This window comes from Glycine soja, chromosome 16, assembly GCF_004193775.1.
Source record: "Glycine soja cultivar W05 chromosome 16, ASM419377v2, whole genome shotgun sequence".
NCBI classification, from domain to species: Eukaryota; Viridiplantae; Streptophyta; class Magnoliopsida; order Fabales; family Fabaceae; genus Glycine; species Glycine soja.
The window spans coordinates 12,181,344-12,194,236 of record NC_041017.1 but is presented as its reverse complement, the minus strand read 5'-3'; positions in this window follow the sequence as shown (position 1 = coordinate 12,194,236).

The window sequence follows — 12,893 nt, the reverse complement described above, 5'->3', positions numbered from 1 at the left end:
TTTTCTAAACTAACTTCAATCAATTCAACTAAAAGAAAAACAACTTCGTCCACATGAAGAGCCTTGAAGCTATGGAGGGTGCCTGTAATGGACAGATGTAGCAAGGATGTCACATCATCCAGGGAGATAGTCACCTCTCCTACAGGAAAATGGAAACTACTAGTTTTCTTATGCCACCTCTCCGCAAAAATAGATCTAAGTCCCCGATCACCAGTGTCCAAGGAACATGCGACCAGAGGACTTAATCTTGTGGCAGCCACTAAGTCTTCAATCTCTGGAGCCGACCAGCCAAAATTCTCTACCTTCCTTCCATGGGAGGATAACTTCAACTCAAGACGTTCCTGAAAATGAAAATTTAAATCATTTCAACAATAATAAAAAATAGTTATGAAAATATTATTTATTTAAAAATATAAATACCATAATCCGCATCAAGACTCACTTCTCTCTCTAAGACTCTTCCTATAGTCTTGCTTAAAACTCAACCTAAACCTTTGGTTCTAACAGTCATAACAATTTATGTCATCGTTCAAACAATACTTCAATCAATTACTATTTAATAATTCATAAATAAATTTTTTATTACTTTTAAATATTCATAAATGAATATAGAAATCCTTTTTTTAAATTTATAGAGTTGACATCACTAATTCTAGTAAACTTAGATTAATGACAAGAATGCAACTACAATTGTTGGATGCACCAGCAATTTTGCTGGGTGCACAATGAAAAACCCCATAAAAAATATTGCTAGTGGACAACAAAATAATTGTCATACCCTAATTTCGTCCGGGGACCTTGGCTTGGTGGCATGCAACTTGTATTTGGTCATTTTGAGGTGCTTGGCACCCATCATTAGGCAATTTGTGAAGTTTCGTGATGTGCCGGAAACCGAAAGAAAGTATTGATGCACAATCCGTAAGGTTCCGTGACACACCGGAAATCAAAAGGAAGCATCGTTGCATAATTAGTGAGGTTCCGTAACATTCCGTAAGTAAAAAAAAAAAGGATGATTATGTAATCCGCAAGGTTCCGTAACATTAAGGAAAGAAAACAAGTATCATTACGAAATTCATAAGTTTCCGTAACTTTACGAAAAAAAAATTACCAAAAAAATGGTAAAGGGAGTGTATTAGTAAAATGGGGGGTGCAAATAGTAATTTTCGAATCTGGGTCCTTCTAGAGGTTTCTGGGCAATTTCTTGCTTAAGGTTGAAGCAACCTAGCACGCCTGGGCGAGCTAGGTGGCAACCACACCCCCCATTTTGTTGAAAAATGGGATTCCGGGGCTTCCGGGACACCCGTAATGCTTCCGTAAAATTCTCATAACTCTAAATAAGCATAATTAACTTAATATGGGTGAGACCGAAGAGAAAGAAAGAAGAAAATCAAGTCCTATATGCTTTCGTAAGGCTTCCGTAACTTTTCCGTAAATTACGAAAGAAGGGGGGTGAACTTATCAAAATTGGGGGGGTGCAAATAGCAATTTCGAAATTTTCCTATAAATAGGCTGAAAGGGGTTGTTCTAAGGATTCCTCAGCCCCCTGGCTATGTATTTCAGCTGTTTTGGGTGAAAAAAATTGTTTCTGTGAAGAAAATCCAAGCCGAGGTGCTTCCGTAACGCTTCCGAGATGTTTCCGTAAGCAAATCCGTGAAGGTTTTCGTCTGATCTTCATCGTTCTTCATCTGTTCTTCGTTCTTCAACGGGTAAGTTTTCGAATCCGAGACTTTCAATTCATTTCTTGTTTTTTTAAGCTTTCATCTTTATTTCGTTCATTTTCGATTTATTTTCTTCCGTCTTTAACGCGCTTTTACCGTTTATTTAAGCCGTTTTCTCACCTAATAAATGATAAAATGAATTTCAACCGATCATTTGTGTTGTAATCTCATTTAATCACTTTTAAAACGAAATCTAACCGATCGTTCACGCTATAACCTCGGTTAAACCAAAAAAAGTAAAATAATAATAAAATAATCAAAATATCTTGAAAAATAATAATAAAATAATCAAAATATCTTTGAATAAAATAAATCAACAAAATCAATCGGACGTTTTTCTTTGGAAGTTTCCTTGAATGAATTGATTAATAACCAAAGCGAAACTAAGACTAAAATAGACTCACAAATCAAGTTTTGTCCGAAAAATCACTAAAAACCGTTTTAAGGTCCAACGCCTTAAACGGTCCTCTTTGCTTTTATCGGTTAACATGGACCGTTCAAAAGCATAAAATCAATATGTAACTTTACCGCTTTTGCAAGAACTACGTAGGTCTGATTTCCTCATCGCAATTGAGGATACATAGGAGCAAAAGCCCCGCTTTTGTCGACCACCCCAAGAGATCGTTAATGGTCCAATGCCTTAACGTTTCTCTCCTTTCAAAAACAAGAGATCGTTAATGGTCCAACGCCTTAACGTTTCTCTCCTTTCAAAATCAAAAGACCGTTTAATGGTCCAACACCTTAAATGACCTTTTGTTCAATAAAAACATATTTTGCAAAAAAAGACAAAAACAACTTAACCAAACACTTTGTTCCGAAAGAACTACGTAGGTCTGATTTCCTCATCACAAATTGAGGAATACGTAGGAGCAAAGGGAAAACATCCTTGTCGACCACAAAAAATAGAAAAAATATAAAAAGGGTATAAAGGATATAAGGACATAAAAGGGAACGTAAAAATCAAAGTCATGTTTGCACATTCGATTAAAGGTTGTCGTCCCTTGTGACGGACGTGTGGGGTGCTAATACCTTCCCCGTGCGTAAATACAACTCCCGAGCCTTTCACTTAAAAGTTCGTAGATCGCATCTTTTCCGGTTTTTCCGACGTTTTCCTCAAATAAACATTGGTGGCGACTCCGCACGTATTCCTTTCGTGGAACACGCATCCCGCGAGTCACGCGTCGGCCTCCCGCCGAAGGGTAGGTTGCGACAGTTGGTGACTCCACTGGGGAATGTTTTTAGAGAGTTAGGCCATTTAATCTTGTGCAAAATTTTGCCATGACTTACTCCTTTGTTGGTTTCCCTTTAATATGTTCTTGTATATATAACTCTTTGATGCTTTTAGTGCATTTTTGTATGCATGAGGTAAATATTTATTCATTTAATGCACACAAATACTAACACTATTTGCACACACGGTGAGTTGAAAAAGGGCCCTATACCCGGGTTCGTGGGAACATAAGGAGTGGAGGTGAATCCGTGATCATGCTAGGTCTCCGACTTGCTTGATTACAGTGAACCCTCATCTAGAGTTTTTCTCTTTGAAAACATATTGTTGCTAGTAGTCCCTACTACTGCAGTATGTTCTTCGAAGGGGATGATACCTCTAGAAACCATCAAGAGAGATATGACTACCTTGGGGGTTATCACTAAAAGCCTAGTTAGTTCTCTCCCTTATAGGTCCCTTAAATAGGGGCACGGAGCAAACACGCTACGTGCCATTTTTCACACTGCCATGCATAAGTATCATATACCCTTTTGCTTATATTTGTTTGTGAATATTGTCGTACTATGTACATCCCCGTGTTGTGCCTTTCGCATATGCATCATGCATGGGTTTCGTCTTTGATCCCCTCACTTTAGCAAACCGACGGAGGGTCCGTGTCGCCTTCTTAAAAAAACATACGTTGGGTGCCATGCTGCCCAAACGTTGTATCCAAGAAGGAAACAATTTCTCGGGCTCCCGTATTCGTAAATTGCATCTGTGTCATATGCATTTCTTCATGCATTCATCCATTCCACCCATGATAGATGTCGGAGTTTTGATTCGGACTAGATTTTATTTCACTTTAGTAAAACATGGGATCAAGGAAAAAGCCTTCGCTTAAAAAGAGGTTCTATCAAGTCAAAATCAAGAGCTTAGAGGTCACTAGTTTACGAGAGTTGGGGCAATTAATGGGTCAACTTCAACAGCAAGCCTTCCGCAAAGCCTATGGTAAGATTTGGGACCTAGCTAGGGTAGAAGTCTCCATGGAACCGATTGCATCCCTTTCCCAGTATTATGATCAGCCCTTAAGGTGCTTCACATTCGAGGACTTCCAGCTAGTGCCGACTGTGAAAGAGTTTGAAGAAATCCTGGGATGCCCACTGGGAGGAAGGAAGCCATATCTTTTCTCTGGGTTCTATCCCTCCACGACAAGAGTTTCCAAGGTAGTGAAAATCTCAGCACAAGAGTTGAACCAGGTAAAGCAAAATAGGAATGGGGTAGTCGGAGTATCAAGGAAGTGCTTGGAGGAAAGGGCAAAGGCCTTGGAAAATCAAGGCGAATGGGCTTTCTTTTATTGACATCTTGGCGCTTTTGATCTTTGGAGTTGTCCTCTTTCCGAATATGGAAGGGCTAGTGGGCCTAGCAGTGATTGACGCTTTCCTCGCCTTTCATCATGGCAAGGAAAGCCCGTTCGTCGCCATTTTGGCCATGTATGACACATTCGACCGGGGATGTGAAAAGAGCGACGCAAGAATTTTTTGTTGTGCACTGGCTCTCTATGTGTGGCTGGTTTCACACCCTTTTCTCCAAGAAGGTAGGCCCGTCTATCCGCTACAAGGTCACCGCTCGTGCGTCGAAAAAGGAAAGGCGAATTGGGACCAACTCTTGGCTAGCATGGAGGGGCGTCTGTTAATTGGTTCCCTCGCTAGAAGGAAGGAAGAATCAGGATTCTATCTTCATGCGAAGGATGTCCAAATGTTCTCTTGATGGGAACAAGGGGTTGTATTAATTATAATCCCGTCCTCGCCATAAGACAGCTTGGCTACCCCATGAGAGAAGTGCCATCAGACGAAAGCATCACGCCTTTCATCGCACGGGGTTTCAATGACCACAACGCGAGGGTACTCCAAGGAATTCGCAAGGCATGGGATGCGGCGTGAAGAAAGGACAGAGAGCTTAGGGGAAGCAGTAATGGGATCATCGGCGGCTATCATAAGTGGCTGAGAGTCCAAACACAAGGATTGGATTGGCTCCCAAATCTAAAGACTGTGAGAGACGATGAGGTTAAAGCTTTGGAAGAAAGTGATGAGGTACAAGCCCTAAAGGCAGAGCTTGAAAGAGCCCGGGTAGTCGAAGAGAAGTTCAAGTCCATAGCCATCAAAGTCTGAAAAGAGTATGATGAACTAAGGGACGTCAATATGGCCACAACTGAAGCCTTGGAACGAGAAACCAAGAAGGCCCGAAAGGAAGAACACGACCAAAGCAAAGTTTTGAGGGGCTTTATAGGGCAGCAATAGTGAGCTCAAGCTCCGAAGAGGTGAAAGGAATCATCACGGGTCAAAGGCATGATCTTGAAGGACGAGCTAAAGGTTTGCCTTAGGTCGAAAAGATATTTGTCCCAACAGTTAAGCGAGACTGAAGGGAATATGTGGGCCATCATCGATAAGTGCAAAGAGAAGCTAAATCTAGCGGCGACTCACGAGCAAAGGCTAGAGGATGAGTACGCCAAGATATCAGCAGAAAGGGAAGCAAGGGAAAGGGTAATTGATTCATTGCACCAAGAGGCAACAATGTGGACGGACCGATTTGCTCTTACTTTGAACAGGAGTCAAGAACTTCCCCGATTGCTAGCCAAGGCCAAAGCAGTGGCGAACACCTACTCCGCCCCCGAGGAGATCCACGGACTTCTCAGCTATTGTCAGCATATGATAGACTTAATGGACCATATGATTGGAAACCGCTAGGAAGTTTGTATTGTCGCTCAGATCTTGACTAGTTATAACTTTTTGAATAAGATGAGTTTATCCCACGTTTTTACTCCAAAAATCAGTGCGAATCAAGTCACTCCCGCATTTTATCTCTAGCATGCATTGTATGTTGGTCTCGTCCTTTGTCACGGGAAGCCGGAAGGTCCATATCACCTTCTTAATTGTACACATGGGGCACTACGCCCCCAAATGCGCAAGTAAGAGATAATTTTCCGGGCTCTCGTGTCCGTAAAATGCATTCGTATCATGCACCGCATAAACATCTCTTCAGCATCATAATGAACATATCGTTCCTGCATTTGTCCGTTATCACATTCCCATTTTGCATGAGTCATTGCATCATCATATGCGTTCAACATACTTTTTGTTTGCTCATACATGATCCTTGTATTTCCTCTACAAAACAGAAACAAAAAAAAAGGGAAGTATGAAAATTCACGCTGCATTCTTAGTTGCATATATTCGGTACCATGAGCCAACCATGTTGGGATCATAAACCCATTTCACTTAAAAACAAAATGATTGAACATGGTACCTAATGCATGTTTAACTAAGAAAGGATGTTTCTTCGGGCATCTCAATCTCATAATTACATTTTCCATGCATAGCATGCGTATTCTCGAGTCTTTCATCCCTATGAAATGTTGTTGAAGTATTGGCGATCAAAATTGCCATTCCCTGGGATATGGGGTTGAACCAAGCTCCCGCTTTTACGAAAAGGTTCATCGAGTCAAGTTGAAGCATGGAAGTGACCATCTTGCAAAAATTGGGGCAAAAGATGGATCGTGTTACATCATTGCTTCGTCTACTGCCAAACACGTTTAGGATTGTTGATATCCTTGTTACTTCCAGCTTCACCTTGAAAAAGATGTCATGGACCATGTTGAAAATTTAAATTGATTCAACCCCATGTCCTGCGTAAAAATTCGCAATACTTCAACTATGCATCATTCGCATACATCCATACTTTTCATTGGTTGCATTGCTCATTACATTCTTTCCTTGAAAAAAAAAAAGAGAACTTAATCATTGTTATAAAAAAGAAAAAAAAAACACATGCTTTACGGTGCCCTCACCGAACTTGTGCTAGAGCTAGAGTAATGGGTGAAGTAGAGGAGATACAAGAGAAGATAAAGGCCGACATGGAGGCCATTAAAGAGAAAATGGCCACAATGATGGAGGCCATGATGAGCGTGAAGAAGATAATGGAAGCCAATGCGGTTGCAATTGCCGCTACCAGCGTTGTTGCTAAGGTGAACCCGACGTCCCCATCCGGCATCAACCAAATGAATCATCCAACCTCAGATATGGTAGGCAAAGATTTGGGAAGTACGGGCGGCCCCCATGATGTGCAAATTCCAAACGAGCACGCCTTCCCGCCATATGGCTTGCCTCTCAACTATACGCCACCCAATGTGGCGTACACTCCCAATAAGAATGTCAATAACTCCACTCCTATACCCATTGAGAGCCAGCAACCCCAAACTAATCATGCACATGTCTCTTAAACCGTGGAAGAGACACATGAAATTCCCCACCACAATCTAGCCGACTTTGAGCCTTGGCTTGGATATGCCACTGAAGGGCAAGCAGTTGGTGGTATACCCCTTGAAAACACTTCGGAAGGCCCTCAGTATCACCCCCAGCTACACCTCTTGCATTCCACAACAAGTAAAAACCCTCGTGCTATGGCAGAAATGGAAAAGTTGGATCATTTAGAGGAAAGGCTCAGGGCCATTGAAGGAGGTGAAGATTATGCCTTTGCTAACCTAAAAGAGTTGTTCCTAGAACCCAATATCATCACCCCTCCCAAGTTCAAGGTGCTGGACTTTGACAAGTACAAGGGGACTACTTGCCCCAAGAACCATCTAAAGATGTATTATCGGAAGATGGGGGCATGCGCAAAAGATAAGGAATTACTGATACATTCCTTCCAAGAAAGTCTTACTGGGTAGCTGTTACCTGGTACACTAACTTGGAACCTTCCTGAGTCCATTCTTGGAAGGACCTAATGGTTGCCTTCGTTAAGCAGTGTCAGTACAATTCTGATGTGGCTCCGAATAGGATGCAACTACAGAACATGTGCAAAAAGGGGGCACGAATCTTTCAAAGAATACGCCCAAAGATGGAGAGACTTGGCAACTCAAGTAGCACCCCCAATAACAGAGAAAGAGATTATCACAATGATAGTAGACACGTGACCGGTGTTCTACTATGAAAAATGGTGGGTTACACACCTACAAGTTTTACAGATTTGGACTTTGCCAGCAAAAAGATCGAAGTGGATCTGAAAAGAGGCAAATTTAATCATCCTGCTTGGACGAATGAGAAAACTGGGGCAAATAAAGAGGGTGAGGATAGGGGAGAAACCCATGTTGTGACTGCCATTCCTGTACGGCCAAGTTTCCCACCAACCCAACAATGTCATTACTCAACCCTTCTCCTTACCCACCACCCAGTTATCCACAAAGGCCATCCCTAAATCAACCACAAAGTCTGTCTACCGCACTTCCAATGACGAACACCACCTTTAGCAAAACCAAAAACACCAACCAAGAAATGAATTTTGCAGCGAGAAAGCCTGTAGAATTCACCCCAATTCCAGTGTCCTATGCTGACTTGCTCCCATATCTACTTGATAATTCAATGGTAGTCATAACCCTAGCCAAGGTTCATCAACCTCCATTTCTCCGAGAATACGACTCGAACGCAACGTGTGCTTGTCACGGAGAAGCCCCGGGGCGTTCCATTGAGCATTGTAGGGCTCTGAAGCGTAAGGTGCAAGGTCTAATTGATGCGGGCTGGCTGAAATTTGAGGAGAATCGCGTGTAAATCCTGACATTGACAAGAGATGCCACACATGGGGCAATTTTGAAGGCTGTTGTTAGGTGTCTCTAATGACTCATCAGGATTTTCAAGTTTATGCCATTATTGTAAAACACAGTTACAATGTTAAATGAAATGGATAAAGTTGATATCTTTGTCCCTCATCCTCTCACAAACGCATGTTTGCTTATTCAACTTTCACTGGAATGTGGGTGCAAGCCATTGGTCTATTTGCTCAAGTGACCTGCGCTCCTGAGTGTTGACTTCCAAGACTGTTCAATCAGAGATTACTCGTCTTGCACGTTGGTGGGGGTGCCGTAAAACAACGAGTAAAGTTCAAAACAAATAAGTTTCAAAATAAAAAAATAAGTTTCAAAATAAAAAATAAAAAAGGGAAAGCATTTGATTGACTGTGTTTTCAAGACGTTCATGTGACCTCATTCCGAAAAGTTTGTCTTTTTAGAGAGAAGTGAGTTATCAAGAATAGGATGTTGGACTAATGGCCTCAGAAGGGAGGGGTTGAATTAAGATGCAAAGACTATTCCCCAATTGAACTATCACTCTTTCTTTTTGGATTAACAATGCACCCTTAACATGAATTACTCAAAAGACAATTCAAAATAAACTTCTTTAAAGCAAAAGATAAATAGCAATAAATAAAAGAAGTTTAAAGGAAGAGAGGAATGCAAACTTGATTTATACTGGTTCGGCCACTTCCCGCGCCTACGTCCAGTCCTCAAGCAACCCACTTGAGATTTTCCACTCTCTTTGTAAAACTCCTTTTACAAAGTCTGAACCACACAGGGACAACCCTTCCCTTGTGTTCAGGAATCCTCTACAACAAGAGACCCACGGTCTCTTAATCCCTTTTCAGAAATAAGGAGAAGAAATCTCTCTTAAAAGAGATAGATTGTACAATGAAGATCAATCAAAATTCCTTATTGAATATGCAAGTGGTTGACCAAGGAATCTTTTTGAGAGGATAAGACAGTTCAGTTCAGAAAAACTCTTAATCTTTTGAGAGGATAAACTTTTTGGGCAATGAAAACTCTCTTTAAATTCGTGTTTCCAAGTCACCTTTGATGGCCATTCATAAACCATTTGAATAGATGTGACTCTTGGAAATTATTTTCTAAAAATCTCCTCTGGTAATCGATTACAAGACTTGTGTAATCGATCACAGGCTTTAAAATTTGAATAAATTGCTGGTAATCAATTACCATCCATGTGTAATCGATTACACATTATAAATTTTGAATTCAAATTTCTAGTGACTGTTATAAACATTTTCAGCTGCTGGTAATCGATTACCGGAGAGCAAATCTCAATTTGAAATGATAGAATTCTTTGGTCAAACCTTTTGTTTTTTCAATTTGGAAACTTCTTCCAAAAGATTCTAGAAATCAACTTGATCATATATCTTGATTTTCTTGGATTCTTGTCTTGAATAAAACTTAGAAGCACTTGATCCTTTAGCATCATCAAGACATCAAAACATCTTGCTTCTACATAGGAGTCATTTGACTTAATCCATCAACTAAAAAATCCTTCAACTATTTCTCGTCCTTGGAAAATTCTTTTTGCAAGAATCAACTGCGTCTTTCATTCTTCCTCACTACGAGGTTGTGAAAACAAGACAACAATTGGTACCTCTAAGCCCTACACTGGGGCAATGAAAGGCCCCATGCATAAACCTCAAACGAACCTAGGGGCAGATTAGAAGTTCTCACTCAATAGGTTCCCAACTACAAGGTCATGACGAAAGATAACAATTGGTACCTCAAAGCCTTACACTAGAGCAATGAGGGGCATCGTGCATAAGCCTCAGGTGAACCTAGGGGCAGATTAGAAGTTCTCACCCATCGATGTTTTTTTTTTAAAAATAAAAAAATAATAATAAAAAGGGGACAAACCCTGGAATTTCAATGGATTGATTAAACATCAAACGACTCCATTGTCGTCACTCCAAAATGGTTAAATGACTAAATCAAACAGAACACACACTCTGAGGGAGTTCTCGAAGAGATTTGCAAAAGATAGGATAAGGTTGCATGGACTATCACCTCTTTCAAAAGGACAGTCAATCTGTGTTTTCCAAAAAATTAAATCAAAATCAAAATCACAAAATAGGGAAAGAATGTCATGAACATTGTACAAACTTTCCATTACATTGCATTGTTTCATATGAAGTCTGCATTTACCGCATTTCAAGACAAAAGTTGCATGCATCTGCATCCCTAAAAAATCATGTTAACTGCATAGATTTCCTACATCTAATATCCAGTCGTGTGGATTTGGGATGACCGACCCTCTCGATGAGTCGATCTCTTGCTTTCTCATAAGGGTGAACCCTTGGGTACTAGTACCCTCACCTCCAGAGGACTACATGTCCTTTTCATCAGAGGACTGCATGTCCTCACCTTCGTAGGGCTACACGCCCTCACCTTCAGAGGACCACACGTCCTCACCTTCAGAGGGCTACACGCCCTCGCCATCAGAGGACTGCATGTCCTCACCTTCAGAGGGCTACACGCCCTCGCCATTAGAGGACTGCATGTCCTCACCTTCGTAGGGCTACACACCCTCACCTTTAGAGGACCACACGTCCTCACCTTCAGAGGGCTACACGCCCTCGCCATCAGAGGACTGCATGTCCTCACCTTCAGAGGGCTACACGCCCTCGCCATCAGAGGACTGCATGTCCTCACCTTCGTAGGGCTACACGCCCTCACCTTTAGAGGACTACACGTCCTCGCCAACAGAGGGCTGCACGCCCTCACCTTGAGAGGACTACACGTCCTCGCCAAGAGAGGGTTGTACGCCCTCACCTTGAGAGGACTACACGCCCTCACCTCTAGAGGACTACACATACTCGCCTTGAGAGGACTACATGTCCTCACCATCAGAGGGCTGCACGCCCTCACCTCCAGAGGACTACACGTCCTCGCCTTGAGAGGGCTACCCGCCCTCGCCTTGGGTACTAGTTACCCTCACCTTCAGAGGGCTACACGCCCTCGCCATCAGAGGACTGCATGTCCTCACCTTCAGAGGGCTACACGCCCTCGCCATCAAAGGACTGCATGTCCTCACCTTCAGAGGGCTGCACGCCCTCACCTTGAGAGGACTACACGTCCTCGCCATCAGAGGGCTGCACGCCCTCACCTCCAGAGGACTACACATCCTCGTCTTGAGAGGGCTGCACGCCCTCACCTTTAGAGGGCTACGTGTCCTCATTTTTAGTGTGCTCCACATCTGCACCTTAAGAGAATTTAAGGTCCTCTATCCTTAAATGCTTAACCGAGACTTGCACTCCCGGTTAAGGGACCAGTAGTTTCCTTTTAACGGTTCCTGGGCCACCCCCTAATATTGGAGGGCGACCAACTGTGCAAGCACAACCAGAGAGGGAGGCTATCACGCAGCTACTATGCATACCAGGGCAAGATTTCACCCGGGCCGCTGCAAAGAGACGAGTGTGGATCATGCGCACCAACATGACCACTCTTACACAGATATAAATGACGTTGTTACTTAGCAACATTCTGCCCAGTGATCGTAATGCCGATCTCCCCCTGCGGAAGTATCAGTTGGTCTGTGCCGTCCCGACATAGGTAGGTATGCATTATTTCCAACTAATTTCTAATGCCAACTACTATTTGCAGGGATCGCACCCACAAGACACCCAGTGGACCCGGAAAAGTCCAACAGGGCCCTGGGGTTTCCAGCTCTGGTTACGGGCCTCTATCAGTCCTACAAGGTGCCCGTACCCCCCCGACAAGGTCACGTCATCATAGGTAAGTATGCACATCACTCAACTGATTTCTGATTTCATCTATTGCTTGCAGGGATCGCGCCTGCAAGACACCCAGTGGACCCGAAGAAGTCCAACAGGGTCTTGGAGGGTTCAAGCTCTAATTACGGGTCTCTGTCAGTTCTACGGAGTACCTGTCACCTCCAGCAAGGGCATCAGGCCCCCTACTAATCGAGCTTTCATCAAGAAGTACTGCGTCTCCAGGCAGGCGCAGGGCGAAACACCACAGCAGCCTGGGGATGGCCGGCAGCGGGCAACAGACGCACCGCCATCACCTCTAGAGTTCACCTCTGCTCATCCACAAAAAGGTTTGAGTATTGCCTACACCACATGGCCGACCAATAGGCGACCAAGTCCAAAGCCAAAGGTAAGCAAAGTACTAGGTCAGTGACCGACAAGTCATAAGGCGTCCAGCTCAAGACGTTAAAGAAGCGCTACTAGGAGGCAACCTAGTACCTTTTGAATCTATGCTTGTTATTTGATCACTTTTTATAGTAGGACGCACCTAGTTGCTCATGATCCTGGGAATTTAAATAAAACAAGCGCAAGCTCGGAAGGTAGTCATA